This window comes from Cavia porcellus, unplaced genomic scaffold (genome assembly GCF_034190915.1).
Source record: "Cavia porcellus strain 051 isolate PalLab524CR breed Dunkin Hartley unplaced genomic scaffold, mCavPor4.1 scaffold_17, whole genome shotgun sequence".
NCBI lineage: Eukaryota > Metazoa > Chordata > Mammalia > Rodentia > Caviidae > Cavia > Cavia porcellus.
This window is the reverse complement of record NW_026947500.1, coordinates 47,328,486-47,336,962: the sequence shown is the minus strand read 5'-3', so window position 1 is coordinate 47,336,962 and position 8,477 is coordinate 47,328,486. Positions and strand designations below refer to the sequence as shown.

The 8,477-nt window shown below is 54.7% G+C and overlaps 1 pseudogene; it reads right to left on the bottom strand.

Moving 5' to 3' along the window:
- Window positions 1-796: 796 nt before the first annotated feature.
- LOC134470321 (inactive sodium-dependent neutral amino acid transporter B(0)AT3-like) lies at window positions 797-7,676 on the bottom strand (annotated as a pseudogene).
- Window positions 7,677-8,477: the final 801 nt, after the last annotated feature.

The following is an 8,477-nucleotide window of genomic DNA, read 5'->3' as shown; positions in this document are numbered from 1 at the left end:
CAAGAGGAAGCAGACCAGCAGTGGGGCAGCGGGGATGTATGGGGAGGGCCTCCCTGTCCTCCTTGTCCCCACTGCCCCCCCTCAGCCCCAGAGATCCCTGGCCGCCTGCAAGGCTGGGCCTTTGGGCAGCGAGTGGAGTGGGTAGGAGGCCTGGAGGTGGGATGTGGGGGCAGGCTCTGCAGGTGGCTGAGCATCTACTCACCAGTGAGAACCACCTTGGGAACCCAGAGGGGTAGGAACCCATGTCCAGGAGTGGCGTAATGTTCAGGAACATGGAGGACAGCCCCAGGCTGAAGAGCATCCTTAAGAATAGCACAGCTCACCGGGGGGCATCGAGCATGTGCAACACGGCCTTGGTGAAGATGATGAAGACCAGCTGGGGCCTGAGATTCCCTGCAACATGCATGTCCCTCACGGTGGGCACTGACCTGGCCCTCAGGGGCCAGGGGTCATTGCTTCTTTCCTTGTCCCCATAAGCACTTAGGAGGGGCCCTGGACTTCAGGACTTGTGCAGCCTGCCTGGGCCTGGGGCCCATGGCACCATGACCAATCCCCGGCCACCCTGGGGTCAGAATCTCTCCTGGCCACATGGCTGCTCCATGTACACTTGGTGCATGGAGTCCTTCAGGTGGTAGGCTTGCAGGGATAGTTGGGCCACCCTCCCCAGCTGGGTTAGTGTTGAAGTGCCCCGGAGATGCTCTGCTCCAGGAGGCTGAACTTGTTGATGAGGCTGAGGATGTTCCTGCAGAGGTAGCAATGCTTGCTCACCCATGTGCCCCAGGAGGATGCCTTCGGCTCAGGCCTGGGACAAGTGTTGCTGGGCGGGCACAGGAAGTACACATCTATCCAGGCACTGCCTATAGTCATTGGTCACTTTGAAGCCCATGATGGCAAAGATGGTAATGGACGTGTACAGGGACTTCACACTGTTGACCAGGGCAATAATCACGATGTTGCACCTGCAGTTCCTACACGCATGCACTGGCAGCCTAGGACACTGTGGACATGGCCAGATTCCCGCCCTGGCTCCTCCAAGCCTGCCCCACCCCTGTTGGTGGTGTCATGTAGCAGGGCCTCTACCCTATTTTAGGTGACCCCCGGGAGGACACGGGTGTCTGCTTGCATGGCTATGTGTGAACTGCCTCTTGGTGAGTGTCGTGTTGGTATGAATGAAACACAGAAGTTGTCATAGAAATGGAGCCACTTGTGTTGGCTGTGAAGAAGCAAAATCAGGAGATGGAAAGTGGCATGCAGGGACTCACAAATGACTGTGACAGGATCCTGACTCAGGATCCTGACACTGCCCCAGCATCTGCCCACCTGGCCCTGCCTTGTTCTCCTTGCCAGACTGCTTGCTTCTGCCCTGACAGCTCCCACACTTCACCCTCTGTGAGTTTCTAGGCTGCTTTGGCATCTGCATTCCGTTTAACTCTCTCCTCATCCCCAGTGAATACCAAGGATCTTTGGATTCTGTCTGTGGCTTTAGGGCCGACTTGCTTGAGCTTCGTGGCTCTGAGAGGTCCCAGTGGACACCACAGGAACAGGATAGTAGTGTCGTCCCAGGGTGCCCTCAGCATGAGCCCTAGCTCAGGGGCACAGCCAGGTGGCCTCCCTTGTGCCACATCTGTCTCAAGGGAAAGAAGCACCTGGCACCTGTCCCCAGACCCTGCTGGCTCCACATTTGGCTATAAAGGTGTCCATACCCTATCGGCCACTACCTGGGTAGGTTGTGTCTTCCAAAGGCCAGGGACAGAGAGAAGATCTGTGTGACCATATTCAGCCACACCCAGGGGTTCAGGAGAATTTGCACTTGGACCAGATCGGAGGCCTCGCTACACAGTGGGGAAACTGAACTGGCCGACCAGAAGACCTGGTTGCCCCCAAACCTTCCCTGCTGCTTCAGTGTCTTAGCAGGATGAGCTGCTCAGAATGCAAGGACAACCTGGACCCATAGAGGTGAATGGTTTGGAGAGGCCACAGAGCCTTGTCTGTGCCTGCTCTGCTGGTGGGCACCAGCTGGGTCTTCCCCTGTCACTTGACCTGGCATTTGGCATTTACCCCCAGAGTCGAAAGCCTAGCACAAGTGACCTGGACACAGGCCTGGCAAAGCCATGCACCTCTGCCAGGTCAAGGTGGATGTGGGGATGCCTGCACCCCACCTTGCAGCTTCTGGACAGTGTGAAGCGGCCTGGGAGGGGCACAGATCTCCCGGCCTCTTTACAGGTGGGTCCCCTGGACCTGAGCTCCTGGTGTGAGGTTGGTGCAGGGCCAGCAACTGCTCAGGTGTACAACACCTTGGTGCCCAGCTGGCCCCTGAACCATGGTCACTCTCTCCAGGCCCCGTGTGCCCCTGTCCACAGACATCTCATATGTGCTCAAGCCTGACCACTGTCCTCCGACCAGCTCTGGAGCCCCCCCTACTCCCACCTGCACTGCCCTGGAGCCACTGTCCATGGGGAGCTCCAGGGATGGGAAGCTGCCGGCCCAGGACTACGTAAAATGGGGGTGAACAGGTAGATCAGGGCCTCTGTCACCCCAGGCAGGGTCAGACCTCTGACTAGGAAGATGGTCAGCACCAGGGAGGGGAGCAAGGCTATGTAGTAGATCACCTGCAGGGAGGGCATGGAGTATGGAAAAGCCTCGAGAAGCAGCTGGCCAGGAACCCCCAGGGCCAGCAACAGGCACTGGGGTCAGCTGAGGTCAGGGGTCTGCAGGCTCAAGTGAATGCCACATTTTTATTCTCCTGGTCCCGTGGGGATGGCTAGATGCTGACCTTGAGACAGGCAGCCTCAGAGGACAGGCCTGGCCCTCTCTGCAGCCTCCCCAACCCCAGCCTCTCTCCAGCCCCACTATCTAAGATCCAGGCCCTCGCTGTGCCACAGTACCCTCCACCCACATTCTGTACCCTGAAGCCCCTGTCCCTACACCAACCAGGCTTGTCCCCAGCTAGATGAGGCTGACTCTGCTCCCTCAGGTTCATGCCAGAGGACTGCAAGTGGGGCTGGTGCACCTTGGTGGTGAGCTGTGTGAGGCAGGTGTGGGCTCTGCATTCGAGCCCAAGCAATACAGAGAAAAGCTTTGTACAGATGGACTTCACAGCTTCAAAAAGGATGGCTGGTAAATCCTGGCTCTTGTGACTCAGTCACCCTCGACCCCCCAGAGGCAGACTGTCACCTTAGCAGTGCTGCGCTGCACCAGGCTGGAGGTCATAGACTTGTGCAAACCTCAGCAGCCATGGTTGAGAGGTGAGGCCCAGGTGTAGGGGCTCAGCTGCTGCCCCAGAAAGAGTTGCGTGTGCCCGACAGGTTCAGAGCACCTGGACCTAGGTGCAGCCCCCAGCAGACGCCTTGGGTGTTGGGAATCAGGCTGCCTGCAGCAGAACCCTAGCAGATGTGCAGGAAAATGTGTCACCTCGAGACCATGATGTTAAGTGAAATAAACCAGACATGTGGCTTAAGTACAGCACAGGTTCTCCTACACAGGCAACCTAAAGTATGAATGAAGAAGTGAGCAAAATAAAAGGTAGATGATAGGAAACATGGAGTCCTTTTTCAGAGGGAAGGGAGATGGGAGCTGGATGTAGGTCAGGCAGGGAGAGGACAGGGATGGAAAGAAAAGGGTGACATGTGATGTTCATGCACCAGCTCTGTGACCAATGTGATCACTATGTGCAGCAAATGTGCACTGATAAAAGGCAAAATCAGGTGAAAGAAGGATAAAACTGGCTGCCTACTGAGCAGCAGTGTGGGAGGATCACACTCTGGAGGGAAGAGCAGGAGAGGCCTGGATGAGAAGTGGGAGCATGCTGGCCTTCACAGTCTCTGGGGAGGGTGGTGGATGTGAATGCCACTGACCAAGCCGGCCTCATTGCTGGGGGCACCCCAGGTGTGGCCATGGCCCTCGGAGTGAAGGGATCCATTCCCTGAACAACCTGTGCCATGGCCCTGGGCTGTACTTGGGCAGGGGATGCCCAACTAGCTCACCTTGCCTGTGGTCTCAATGCCTCTGCTCACACACAGATACACAACTGCCCAACTGGCCGCCTGCCACTGCATGGCACCACTGTCATGGATGTCGGTGGTGATGTTCAGTGTCTGCTGGTAGCAGGAGTGCTGCTGCCCTGGCACTCCTCCACCCGCCCTGCCACAGAGGTGCCCAGGTGGCTGCAGACCTGGCCATCTGCATGCCCTTGTCCTGCCCTTCCACCCCCGCTCACCTTTGAGCTGCTCTGGCTTTGAGGAGTCAGTCATGGGGGTCTGAGGCTCCCCCTGCCCTCTCCCCATGTACTTCACCTGTCCTGTTGAAGTTGGGCGAACAGGCACCCCAGGGCAGCAGCTGCTGGAAGGAGTTGAGGATGTATCACAGCACCACATGAGCACCATGTTGTAATACAGGCTGATCAGGAAGGACACAATGAAGCAGCCCAGGCCTGCACTCTCACGAAAATGAAAGCCTTGCTTTGCAGCTTGGGCCCCCAAAATCCCCCAACTCTCTATGGTGGGAACCCCATCTGTGGCACATACCTATTCTACCCAGGTAGGGGGAGATGGCCGTCCACATCCTGATACTGCCCCTCAGCAGGCACTGGCTGATGGCCAGCTTGATGTGGAAGAGGGGACTCCCCTGGAAGACCAGTGTGATGAGGTAGGGGATGAGGAAGGCACCTGCCAGGCATGGAGTCCCCACAGTCACTGACGGCCTTGAGTAGGGCTCCAGTGAGAGTTGGGGCACCTGGTGCCCAGATGCCAGACTGGATGCTAGTTTGCGTTCAGTGTGTCAGTGCCGACTGGAGGACCAAGCATGGGAGTGACAATAGCCTCTGACCACATGTCACTGTGCCCTCTCCAGGGTTTGCCAGTGGAGGACCTGCTGACATCCTCTGTGGCTGTAGATGTCCAGGGTTAGAGCCAAGGGTCTGAGGTCATCAGGGGGCAGGACATCAGCCTCCCAGGGAGAAGTGGCTTCTGCCAGGAATGCAGGATCCCAAATCAGGGGTTTACAGAAGCGAGGGTCACTAGGCAAGGCCAGGAACCCCAGTAGGCAGGTTCCCACTGGCCTTTCACCCTCCCTGGGCCAAGGCATGGGGCTTGTTTTGTCTTTGAGTTATACCACCAGCCACCTTCCTTCCTGATCTTCTCCAGTCCCAGGGTGAGATCCATGTGCCTGGGAACTGGAAAGGGCCAAGAGTATCTCTGCTGCCGGCCAAGCATGGGAGAAGATACCACAGAGCTGGCCAAACAGGTACTCTGATGGTGCTGGAGCCAGCTAGGCCACTGCATTGTCTTCAGGGAACTGTCACCATGACTCTGCATGTCCACCTCCCCACCTGAAAGCAGACCTGGGAACAGTCTCAGGTGGCCTCTGATGTGGATACTGACCCGTGTGGGTCCCAGTCAGCTTCTTGCCATTGCTAAGTAGCAGCCCACACCCGTCCCTGAGGAGTCGGCCTGTGGGCCCAGCCGTCCTGGGCTCAGCCTGACCCAGCCCAACCCAGCTGCCCCAATGAGGGACACGTGGGAGAGTGGAAGAGACTGGCGTGCTGGAGGAGGCAGAGCCTGTGGCGTAGGAGATCCATGCTGCATGGCTGTGAGGACATGGCATCTTACCGCCAACTGTTAACCACTGTCTCCAAGCGAACTCCTGGCAGCCCTGGTGACACCCTTCTTGCCCCACATTGAGGCTCTGAGACCACCATGGAGGAAAGGAATTTCTATGGCAGCTAAAGCCAGGGGAGGCATGACAGGGCTGCAGGGGGACCTAGAGCCTGTGAGAAGGCTGATAGATTGCAGGGAGAGGTGTCGTCTACACTCAGCCACACTGGCTTTACACATGTGCACACAGCAGCCCAGCATCCTTGAAGGAGGGCAGGAGGACTTGCTGTACACAGCAGGCAGCTGCAGAGCCTGCCCGCCCCAGGGAGCCTGAGTTGAGCACAGGGCTTCCACAACCCACTGAGCCACTTTGGCCACCTCAATGCCAGGGACTGAAGCCCTCTGCATAGAAACCACAGCCCAAGGCAGCAGCTGCAGAGAGGTCCATATCCGCTCACCATGCAGGCTGCTTTGGTTCAGAGAGCCAAGAGTGAATAAACAGCTCCCGCCGAGGGACCATGGTGTAATATCACTGTAAACCCTGTCTGTGTGTGGTTTGGGGGATAGAACCCAGCACTCTACCACCAAGCTACATCCACAGCCCTTTAAAGATTTCTACTTTGACATGAGGTCTCGATCAGTTGCCCAGGTTGGTTTAGAACTTGGGGATCATCCTGCCTCAGCTTTTGGAGGCACTGGGATTACAGGCACACACTACTGCATCTGGCTGCCATAGATCTTATATAAATATCTGGCCACCTTTGGGACAGTGTTGCTTTGACAGTCTCATCTTTGAAGAGAAGATGAATGAAGTTGAGTAATTATGAGTGGGAGAGGAAATGTCCACCGTTGGTGGTAATAGGTTTGTGCAAACAAAGTACAAACATCATCAATTGTGTATTCTTTTCTAAAAAATCAGTGGTCAGAATAGGACCTCAGAGGATACCCTCGGCCCCATGGGGATGGCACCAGCTCTCAGGGGATGAACAATTTCACAGTGTTCAAGCAAGCAAGCAATTTCACACCCAGAAACTGATGCCTGGGAAACAGCTCAAGCTCAAGTCTCCACAGCAGAGCCTGGTGCCCAACAGAGCCCCTTTCAGCAGGGCAGGAGTGGAAAGAGATCTCCAGATGGGCACCCAGGTACTGGGCCCTGCCATGGGCTGTGGTTCCTGTGTCTGCCACTGTGTTTCCCAAGGTCTCCACACACAGCGTCACTCCTGATCACCCAGGACTCGCTTTGTCCCTGACCCTGGGCAGTCTCTGTTCACCTGCACCCAGAATCCACAGGTCACTCTGGGGAGGCCTGGCTCGATGCCCACCCTGGAGCTGGCCCACCTGTGTTTTCTGGGCCCAGATGGCACCGTGGCCCTGAAGATGCTGCATCCCTGTTTCCAGCCAGCGAGTGGAGAGCATTGCTATGACAAAAGTCATAGGGCAGAGGAGGCTCAAGACCCACTGAGCCCCATGGAACAGGACTGCCCTATCAGGCTGGGGACATGGGCCCAATTCATGTTTGCTCTTGAAGGGGCAGTGCAAGCCTGTCCCCTGCCATGACCCCACACGCAGTGGTGGGACCTTGGGCATCGCTCCTTGGTAAAGGGTTTCTTGAGAGCCCCAAGTTTAATGCCAATAAAGCATGGCCAGCAGCCCCATGGGTGTGTGCAGCTCAGGCTCTGGGGAGACCTTTTGGGGAGGGTGTGCCCTGATGCCACTCTGAGACCCTGGGTGACATCAGCCCCTTGCCCCCTACACTCACCAAGGCAAGAAGACCAGTGGTCAAGGATTCTTCCCAGGGCTAAGGGCTCTCAAGGCCATGAGGAGACAGGCTTGGGGATGACGCCAGGCTTGAACACCTGACTTGAGTCCCAGATACACCCAGGACAGGCCTCTGTAGTCAAAGGACAGCTCCTTGCGCCCAGGGTGGTGGAACAAAGAGGGAACCCAGTGCTCACCTCCCCCATAGCTCCGGCACAGGTCTGAGAACCTCCAGATGTTCCCCAGCCCCATGGCAAAGCCCACACAGCTCAGCAGGAACTGGTACCTGTTGTCCCAGCAGGGCCTCTTGTACTCGCCCTCATCCATGAGCAGGCCCGGAATGAAGTATGAACTTCACTCTGTTATTGTAGTTGGATACTCCAGTAGCAAGCATTTTGTGAAATTGAGTACATGAATATTTGGTTCATATATGTTTACAATATTATATGTTTTCAGTTGATTGCTGCCTCCATCAATATACAATAGTCTTCCTCATCTCTTCTGAACATTTGACTTAAAGTCTGTTTTTGGTTATGCCTGTAGCTACTTTTGCTTGCTTTTTAATTTCATTTGCTTGGAATAGCATTTTTCTTTTTTTCACTTTCAGTCTATGTATTGCAATAGATAGGATGTTGTCACCCATCCACATAGGAAATAAAAGAAAAAATATGATTATAAATTTTATAATATCTCTATATAGAATATCACTGGATGGCAAAACAACTTGGAAGAACTGTACATCTTCCTCTTGCCAAGAAATTGGTGGGGCCTGTCTTGTACAAAAGACAGTTACATCATAATAGGCAGAATCAGGACTTTGTTATTGACTTTTATTTGGTATAATGTATTTTTAAGGAGATGTAAATAGGTAACAAGTTGATATGGTGTGAAAATATTCATAAAATTGAAATCACTACTTTTATGCATCTCCCTGATGGGCTAAAGGAGGCAGAGATAGCTATGAACATCATTTCTGGGTACATCTATGGGGCCTTGCTTCCAGAAGACATTAGCATTTGAAAGAGTACACAGATAAAATAGCCCCTCTTTTTACTGTAAAGAGAAAAAAATGAAAATAAAAATAACAATGAAACAGAGTTTCAAAAAAAGGTTAGGAGGAGAACACTT